General features: G+C 33.6%; 1 pseudogene; it reads right to left on the bottom strand.

Moving 5' to 3' along the window:
* Window positions 1–282: 282 nt before the first annotated feature.
* LOC112630197 lies at window positions 283–633 on the bottom strand (annotated as a pseudogene).
* Between the last annotated feature and the right edge of the window lie 8,254 nt (window positions 634–8,887).

Here is an 8,887-nt window from a genome sequence, read left to right as displayed (position 1 = left end):
CTCTACAAAAAATTTTTAATAATAGCTGGGCATGGTGGCACCTGCCTGTAGCCCCAGCTAATGTGGTGGCTGAGTTGGAAGGATTGCTTGAGTCTGGGAGGTCAAGGCTGCAGTAAACCATGATCACATCACTGCACTCCAGCTTGGGCGACAGAGTAAGATCCTGTCCAGAAAAAAAAAAAAAAGAAAGAAAGAAAAAGAAAAAGAAAAGGTGTATCATAGTAGTCAGGATGTGATGGAACCAAATTGCAGTTTCCTAATTGAGAATGTAATCTTGGTCTGTTAAGGACATTGTTCTGGAATGAAGATGAGATGCACCTTCCCTGGCTGCTTTCCTTTTTCGCAGATCCCTCCTGTCTACTGCTAGAACATATCAGTTGTATCTTCATATCCCATTTCCAAATGTGCAGATGTGTCTGTTTCATCGATTGGCTGCCTGTAAAACTGGAATCTGATTTGCCTCGTTGACTAGCCCTGTCGTTCACAGTAGGCTTTCATTAGTTTACTAAGTGGTGTATACCTCTTCATCTTCATCTTAAACTGCACTACAGAACCATCATGACCTACCACCCTCAAATTAATACCATCATTGTTCTTGGTCTTGAATCTTTCCTTGAGTTTTTCATCAGCCATAGTCCCAGAGTCTTTTTGGCTGCCATTTCACAAAAGAGGTAACAAGTCTGCATAAACAAGCATTCAAAGAAGCACCAGGAGCCTAGAATTGTATGTTTATTGCTTTTGCTTCTTTTTGCCTATGTTAGTAATCATTAAATTAATGGTGATTATGGTTTATGTGTCATAAAAGTAATCAAGACTTCATATTTCCTCATTATAGATAGTGCTTATATTGGTGATAATCTCCTTCTAATAATTGAACAGGGTACTATATATATTTGGGTGGGATTACTAGTGTTTTATTTTCTTAGAGAGGGCACTGTGCCTGTCTGATTCTGTGCCAGCACTGACTTATATAGGTAGTATGCAAAGTCCCCACTGATAGGAAGTACTATAGGTAAGGAATGTGTGGAAGATGCATAATCTATGTGATCATAATGAATTTTCTAGAAGTTTTGTCCTGTGGTGTTATCTCTGAAGACTCACCACATCACCTCAAATGAATGATGAATGCATTCATCAATTAATAGGATTTAAATGATTTGCAATTAGAGTGTGGGATTGTATAACTGTTTAGTTATATCTGTACAAAGGAAAATGATATGGTTTAATTACCCATAATAGATTAAATAGAAGCAAGCTCAGTGCTAAAGGAGAACAGCTGAAAAAAATATTGGAATAACAAGGGTATAAACATTTGATGGCTTCTATTTGTTCTTGAACATTGGAAGAATAAAATTGATGGCAAATTTAAAATACGGTTGTGTTAAAAAATAATACGTGAGATGAATGAAATACGTTTTTAGATTGTAAGTGTGATTGAAATCTTTTCATAAAAAATAGTTTTCAGTGCAGAGAAACAAGCTGATAATTCCAAATTGGACATGTGTTATTTAAAGGGAGAGCAATTACTTTAAAATACTTCTACAGCAGAAACCAAAGAAATGGTAATCTTAGAAAGCATTATGCAAACATTTAGGTTTCATTTATGTGTCTAAGTGAGCAAGCAGTATCAAGTGCCTGCCATGTTTTAAGCAGGTGATTTTGAAGTGATGAAAAACAAAAGTTTAAGGCCCCATTTTTGCCCTTTAAAATGTTACAGCGGTGTGCTTGACACAGGCAAAAAAAAAAAAATCAATATTTAAAGCACAGTATACAATTTGTCGTAATAAAGATAAACATAAAGAGTTTTGGGATTACAAAGTTAGATCAAACAGGAGGGACATCTGACAAATTATGGTGTTTAGGTGGAGAATACCAATTTCTCAGAGCAGATGCTACTTGACATAAAACTGGAAAGAAAAAGGGGTTTGGCAGGCACGATTAATGCAGGGTGTCTCAGAAGGAAAGAGGTAGATTTCCTGAAAAACAAATAATTATTGAACAACATTCAGGAAGATATATATATTTGAGATAATACACATACATGTCAGACAAATAACACTTCTAAAATGATCTGTCCTTATATACAATTTAGAATATAAGAGTCCTTAACAATTAGCAAATCCTAAAATTTTAGAAATTCAAGACCTAAATGAGCATGATGATTGAAACTGAAGTACATTGAAAATTATCAATTAACTTTGCGAAAACCAGGTTCTATTATTTCCTTCAATAAAGTCAATTTGTTGAAGCATACTTTTGTGCCATGTAAAGCTTTTTCTCTCTACATAAAGAGCAAATGAATATTTTTGTTTTCGGTTATTTATTTTTGTTTTGTTTTTCTTTTTAACAGAGTTTAAGACATCTTTCTAATTCCATGTTGTTATGTAGTCACATTTGAATGCTTCAAATAAAATATTCTTCTGAATTTATCGGAAACCTAGATATACAATATTGTAAGAGATGGCATGTAGGATACAACTAAACTGACAGTGAAAAAGACAATGAGGTCTCTCATGTGAAGTAAATTGAGAAGTTTTGATTCTCCTTCTTACTCTTCTATTTCTTAAATTTTAATTATTTTTAATTTTTTCTTGTTATGGATATACACTAATTGTGCAAATTTATGGGGAACATGTGATATTTTAATACAAACATACAGTGTTTAATGATTAAGTCAGAGTAATTGGAATATCCATCATCTTAATCATTTATTATTTCTTTGTGTCGGCAACATCCAATCCACTCTTCTAGTTATTTTGAAGTGCATAATAAATTATTTTTAACTATGGTCACCCTATTGTGCTACCAAATATTAGATCTTATTCTTTCTATGTAGTGATATTTTTGTACTCATTAACAAGCTCATGTTTATCGCCTGCCACACTACACTTTCCAGCCTGTGGTAACCAACATTATATCTTCTGTCTCAATGAGATCAATGTTTTGTTTTCCTGCATATGAGTGAGAACATGCAATATGTGTCTTTTTCTGCCTATTTCAATTATAATGTCTTCCCGTTCCATCTATGTTGTTGTACATGACAGGATTTTATTGTTTTAGATGACTGAATAATATTTAATTGTGTGCAGGTACTACATTTTTTAATCTGTTCATCTGTTGATGGATAATTAGGTTGATACTATATCTTGGCTACTGTGAATACGCTGCAATGAACAAAGAAGTGCAGCTATCTCTTCAATATACTAATTTGCTCTGCTTTCTTTTGGGTATATACTTAGCATTGGATTGTTGGATCATATGGTAACTCAAAAAAATTTGCACATCGATTTTTGTAGGTGTTTCATTCATAATTGTCAAAATCTGGAAGCAACCAAGATGTCCTTCAGTAGTTATATGGATAAATAAGTTGTGGTAAATCCAGACAATGGAATATTTTCAGTGCTAAAAGGAAATGAGCTATCAAGCCATGGAAGCATATGGAGGGACCTTAAATACATAGGGCTAAGTAAAAGATGCCAATCTGAAAAGTACTACATACTGTATGATTCCAATTATATAATATTCTGGTTAAGAAATAACTATGGAGATAGTAGAAGTTCAATGGGTGCCTGGGGTTGGGAGAAGAGAATTGAATAGGTGGAGCACAGATAATTTTTAGAGCAGTGAAATACTTTTTCTCATATTATAATGGTGAATACATGACATTATACATTTGGTCAAACCCTTAGAATGTTGTACAACACCAATATGAGCCCTTATATAAACTAAAAACATTGGGTAAATGATGTGTTCATCAAACATAAAATAGTGCACTACACTGGTTGGAGGATGGAAGAATGCATGTGTGGGGGCAGAATTATATGGAAATTCTCTGTACCTTCCTTTTAATTCTCCACTGAACCTAAAACTTCTGTAAAAATAGTCTTTTTAAAAAGAGATTATCATACAGTTTTAAGAAATAATGCAGAGAAATTTCATATATCTTTACTAAATTTCACTTAATGGTAAAAACTTGCAAAACAGTAGTTAAGATCACATCTGTGGTGTTCTTTGTTTTTATCCATTTTCTAGTTTGGTATAAGAATAATATTAGCTTCCTGGCCGGGCGCGGTGGCTCACGCCTGTAATCCCAGCACTTTGGGAGGCCGAGACGGGTGGATCACGAGGTCAGGAGATCGAGACCATCCTGGCTAACACGATGAAACCCCGTCTCTACTAAAAAAAATACAAAAATTAGCCGGGCGAGGTGGCGGGCGCCTGTAGTCCCAGCTATACTGGAGGCTGAGGCAGGAGAATGGCTTGAACCCGGGAGGCGGAGCTTGCAGTGAGTGGAGATCGCGCCACTGCACTCCAGCCTGGGCGACAGGGCGAGACTCCGTCTCAAAAAAAAAAAAAAAAAAAAAAAAGAATAATATTAGCTTCCTAAAATAAATGAAATGTATTTCCATCTCTTCTGTCTTATAGAAGAAATTATATAGAATTCATATTAATTTTTTATTAAATCTTGGTAGAATTTTCCATTGAAATAAAATTTCTCTCGCTCTCTGCATATATATATATCATATTTTATATAGTAAATTCATTTTATAGAATAAATTTTAATATATGATTATAAATTCAATTCTTTTAATATATAATTTAAATTACGTCATATTGAGTGAATCATAGCACTTTGTGTTTTTTTAAGGATTATTTCAATTCATTTAAGTTGTCAAATATATGGTTAGAATTATTCATAGTGCTCCTTTCTCATCCTTTTGGTATCTGTAGGGTAGGTAGTGATATCTGTATCTTCATTCTGATATTGACAATTTATTTCTTGTTTCTTTTTCTTCTCAGTTTTTATACAAACTTTTTAAACTAATAAATATTTTAAGAAATATCTAATTCATTGCTTTTTAAATTTGTCTTCTTTGAATTCCATTAATTTATGCTCTTATTTTTATTATTTCCTTATTTTGCTTAGTTTTCATTTATTTTTCTTTCTTTTGATAGGTTCTTGAGGTGAAAGTTTAGTTTATTGATTTCCTATACTTCAATTTTTCTAATATGAACATTTAAAGCTACAAATTTTCCATACAACATTGTTTTAGCTGAATTCAACACATTTTGAAATGTTGTATTTTAAACTTTATTTGGTTCAATGTTTTCTGTTTGCGTGTTTGTATTTAATGCCCCTTGGGACATCCTCTTTGACCTGTGAGTTATTTATAATTGCATTGTTTAGTTTTCAAGTTTTGAAGTTTTTCCTTATTGAAGTTTTTGTTATTAATTTCTAGTTTAATTTCATTTTAAATAGAGAACACCACACATATAATTATAATTCTTTTAAATTTATTGAGCCCTGTTTTTTTGTTTCCAGGATGTAGTCTATCTTGGTGTATTTTCTGGAGGAATGTAAAAAAAAACTATTCTGCCATTATTGTGTGAACTGGTCTATAAATGTCACTTTTATCTGTTGGTTGATAGTGTAATTGAAATCTTTGTTCTTTTTTTTTCTTGTCATTCTATCAATTATTGAGGGAGGTATTGAAGTCACCAACTATAATTGTGGGTTGGTGTATTTTTCCTTAATGTTCTATCAGTTTTTGCCTTGCATAATCTGCAGCTCTAGTTTGGTGAATACCCATTTATTATTGCTATGTGAATCCACAGCTTGGTGGATTGACCAATTTATCATTATATAACACCTTCTCTGTCTCTGAAAATTTTTTTACTCTGAAGTACACTTTATACAAAATATAGCCACTTCTTCTTTACTTTGATTAATGTTTACATTATATATGTGCTTCCATACTTCCCCTTTTAGCTGACCTATATCATTACATTTAAAGTGATTTTTTGTAGACAACTAATAGTTGGATCATGGTTTTTCAATCCAATCTTCTAGTATGTGTTTTATAATTTGTATATTTAGTGTATTTATATTTAATGTATTTATTGGCATATTAAGACTTGAGTCTCCCATTTTAGTTTTTGTTTTAACTTGCTTTTGTTGTTTTGCATTTCTGTTTCCTTTTTCCTACTTTCCTGTTAGTTATTAAAACAAATTTTAGACTTTCATCTGTTTAGTGATTTCATTATCAAGATAGTTCAGACTCTGGTTCAGATCACAATATGGAAAGAAAATACCACAGGAATAAAAACATAATTTAGTGGATAAAATTACATTTTTCAGTTCAGATAGATGAGATTTTTAATCTAATTCCTGACTTGAGGCAAGTTATCCCCTCGATCATTTTTTATTCTCATTTTAAAACAGAGGTAACAATACTTTTCTCATGGGATTATTTTCATTGTTAAATGTAACAATAAACGTGAAAAATTTAGCATATTATAGACACTGCTTGTATTAGAATCTGCTGTTGTTACATAACACAGTACCACAAACATAGCATTTCAAACAATGCCCACTTACTGGCTCACAGTTCCCTAGCTCAGAAATCCAGGCTTAGCATGACTGGTGTGCTGTCCAGGCTGTACAAGACTGAAAACAAAATGTTGGTGGGGCTGTGCTACTTTTTCTAGAGACCATGGAGAATATTTCTTTGTTTCCTTTTTTTTTCCCCCCCCGTCGAGGTGGAGTTTTGCTCTTCGCCCAGGCTGGAGTGCGATGGCGCCATCTCGGCTCACTCACTGCAACCTCTGTCTTCTGAGTTCAATAGAATCTCCTGCCTCTACCTTTTGAGTAGCTGGGATTACAGGTGCCCGCCTCCATGCCCAGCTAATTTTTGTATTTTTTTTAGTAGAGATGGGGTTTCACCATGTTGGCTAGGCTGGTCTCAAACTCCTGACCTCAGGTGACCCACCCGCCTGGACCTCTCAAAGTGCTGGGATTACTGGCATGCGCCACTGCGCCAGGCCGGGAATATTTCTTTCCCAAGTTCATTCAGGTTGTCCGCTGAATTTAGTTCCTTATAGTACCCAAGAACTCATTTTCCTGCTGCCTGTCAGCTGCCAGACACTTTCAGCTCCTAGAGGTTATACTTCCCTGGTCAAATAACTCACAATGGATGATGACCCTCTTATACCTTGAATCTCTGACTTCAAGAAGATTCTGGGCTCTTTTAAGGGCTGAAAGATTAAGTCAGGTTGCCCTAGATAATATTCCTTTCTCAAAGTCAATTATGCCAAGTAATATAAACTACCTACAGGAATAAAATCAAACTTATTCAAAGTCCCTGCAGGTTAAGCAGGTTTTATACATCAAGAGACAAGGATCTTGAAAGCCATTTTATAATTCTGCTGACCACACTGTAAGTATGAATTAATATTTAATTAGAAGGACAGAGTTTGTGATTAAAATGGTGGATAGGATACCCTAGAACAAATGGACTTAATAGATATTACAGAGTACATTCTATTCATCAGCACATGGTACATTCTTCACAATAGGCTATGTGGTAGCCACAAAAGAAGATTCAGTAAATTTAAGAAAATTGAAATTATATCAAGTAATCTCTCAGACCACAGTGGAATAAAATTGTAAATCAGCTCCCAGAGTAACCCTCAAAACCAAGCAAATAAAAGGAAATTAAATAACCTGCTCCTGAATGATCATTGGGTCAACAATGAAATCAAGATGGAAATTTAAAAATGACTTGAACTGAAGGTAATAGTGAAACAACCTATTAAAACTTCTGGGATACAGCAAAAGTGGTGGTGCTAATAGGAAAGTTCATATCATTAAATGCCTACATCAAAAAGCCTGAAAGAGCACAAACAGACAATCTAAGGTTACACCTAATGGGACTAGAGAAACAAGAACAATCCAAATGCAAGCCCAGTAGAAGAAAAGAAATAACAAAGATCAAAGCAGAAAAAAAAAAATAAAAATAAAGAAACAAAAACAACACAAAAGATACAGGAAACAAAAATCTGGGTTTTTTAAAAGATAAATAAAATTAGACTATTTGAAAAGATAAATACAATTAGACTATTAGTGAGATTAATCAAGAAGAGTGAACATTCAAATAAACTCAATTAGAAACAAAATGGGAGATATTACAACTGATAACACAGAAATACAGAATATCATTCAAGAATACCATAAACACATTTATGTGGATAAGCTAGAAACCCAGAGGAGATTCCTGGAAATATACAACCTTCCTAGATTAAACTAGGAAGATAAACAATCTCTGAACAGATCAATAACAAGCAGCGAGATTGAAATGGTAATAAAAAAATTGCCAAAAACAAAATAGTCCAGGACCTGACTTCTATCAGAAGCTGAATTCTAACAAACATTCAAAGAACTGGTCCAAATCCATTGACATATTCCAAAAGATAGAAAAAGAGGGAAGATTCCCTAAATCACTCTATGAAGCCAGCATCACCTTAATACCAAAACCAGGGAAGAGCATAACAGAAAAAGAAAACTACAGATCAATATCCCTGATGAATATAGGTGGAAAAATCTTCAACAAAATACTAGTGATCCAAATTAAACAGCATATCAATAAGAAAATCCCCCATGATCAACTGGGTTTCATACCAGGGATGCAGGGATGGTTTAATATATATAAGTAAATAAATGTGATACACCAAATAAGCAGAATTAAAAACAAAAATCAAATGATCATCTCAATAGACACAGAAAAAGAATTTGACAAAATCCAGGATCTTTTTTATGATTAAAACCCTCAGCAAACTGGCATAGAAACAACATAACTTAAAGTAATAAAAGCCATATATGACAAATGCACAATCAACATTATACTGAATGGGGAAAAGCTGAAAGCCCTGAGAACTAGAACAAGACAAGATGCCCACTTTCACCTCTTCTATTCAGCATAATATAGTACTGAAGTCCTAGCCAGAGCAATCAGACAAGAGAAAGAAATAAAGGGCATCCAAGTCAGTAAAAATGAAATCAAACTGTCACTGTTTGCACTGTCACTGCAATCATACAATGATATGATTG

The sequence above is a fragment of the Theropithecus gelada genome, chromosome 8 (genome assembly GCF_003255815.1).
Source record: "Theropithecus gelada isolate Dixy chromosome 8, Tgel_1.0, whole genome shotgun sequence".
Taxonomy (NCBI): Eukaryota; Metazoa; Chordata; class Mammalia; order Primates; family Cercopithecidae; genus Theropithecus; species Theropithecus gelada.
The sequence above is the reverse complement of the archived record's forward strand: the minus strand, read 5'-3'. Positions and strand labels throughout refer to the sequence as shown.